General features: G+C 34.4%; 2 protein-coding genes across 3 annotated transcripts in view; one reads left to right on the top strand and one right to left on the bottom strand.

The window, feature by feature from the left end:
- The window catches only part of LOC106011465, a gene marked incomplete in the record, with an annotated part of 10946 nt that extends 10207 nt beyond the window's left edge, over window positions 1-739 (bottom strand). Inside the window, 1 exon segment of the mRNA XM_013081263.2 lies at window positions 528-739.
- LOC101848512 (UDP-N-acetylglucosamine--dolichyl-phosphate N-acetylglucosaminephosphotransferase) overlaps window positions 1-1423 on the top strand; it is a 70666-nt gene that overhangs the window by 55671 nt on the left and 13572 nt on the right. The gene's annotated exons all lie outside the window — the stretch shown is intronic.

The following is a 1423-nucleotide window of genomic DNA, read 5'->3' on the forward strand; positions in this document are numbered from 1 at the left end:
CTCAAATGTTAATGTTAGTGACCCTGATGAAGATTTCCTTGGTCACAACAACAAGCAAAAAATAAATGAATAAGTAGATAAAATATGATAACACACCACAAAATAACATAGAATTAAAAATAAATTAAATTAAATTACATTACATTAAATTAAATTAAATTAAATAAATAAAATAAAATTTACAAAATTACACTACGCAAATTAACAAAAAATTCAAATTCAATTCAATTAAAAGAAAAGAAAAGAAGATAACTTAACACAGATTAACATAAAATTACAATTAAATTAAAAGAAAAGAAAGGAAGATAACACAACACAAATTAACATAAAACTGAAATGGAATAAAGGAAAAGAAAAAAAAAATGAAATGAAAAGAAAAGAGAAGAAAAGAAAAGAAATTTAAAAAAATCGAAAGTAACCTTTCTATTATGGTACCAAATAGGAACACAGGACAAAAACTAAAACAAAAAGACAACAAACAAACAAACATACAAACAAACCAAAAAGACAACTTTAACATTACTTACAGGACTCAGGACAGCTGAAACTGTGGTCTTATCATTCAAATTTTTCTTCTACCGTCCAAACTTCCCCCAGTCTCGAACTCACACCCAGGCTACATCATCACACAACCACGAGCTGTCGAAGCCACTGATCTGTTACGTTCTACTTCTCAAACCTGCACTGCACTGCGCTGCGCCTAGAAGAAAAATCACTTACGGACTCCAAAGATCGTGTATAACAAGATTATTCACTCCTCTCTTTGAGCCATTTAAAAAAGTGTCCTCAAAATTCGGTGGCGCCCTCTCCGAAAAAGTGCGGACTTTGCGACCAGAATCACCTTACTTGTGTGAAAAACAATAAAAGCGATACTAACAAACTGTGCTTTTCTTATTCTTCTTCTACAGAAACGAAAGAGTGCTTCAAAACAAAGACTGCAGCGTCATCTAAACCAATGCGCGGACTTCCGCGGACACTTTCTTGGCCGACTGAACTATCTTGTTATGAACGATCTTTGCGGACTCACGGCAAGATCAATATAATATAGTAATATTATAGAAGTGAAGTGTAGGTTAATTGGTCATTAGACTTTGCGCGGCCATTATTAGACGAGAGCTGCTTGCAGCAAGTCGTGTGAAGGTCTGTTATAGGTCCTGTTTTGTAACGGAAAGTTTATAGTTGTGAGGCATCGTCGTGGTAAAATCAGACGCTCGTCAAAATAATGAGATCAAAGAAACCCCCTAGTTTCTATCTCTAGGGCAATTTTTTTCAATTTTTTTTCTCAACACCCTTTAATTTCCATTTAAATCCCATTTTTGGGTGGATTTTTTTTTAACACTGAAAAAAAGTTGATGTAAGGCACACACACACACACACACACACACACACACACACACACACACACACACACACACACACACAC

The sequence above is a fragment of the Aplysia californica genome, unplaced genomic scaffold, assembly GCF_000002075.1.
Source record: "Aplysia californica isolate F4 #8 unplaced genomic scaffold, AplCal3.0 scaffold00122, whole genome shotgun sequence".
Classification (NCBI taxonomy): domain Eukaryota; kingdom Metazoa; phylum Mollusca; class Gastropoda; order Aplysiida; family Aplysiidae; genus Aplysia; species Aplysia californica.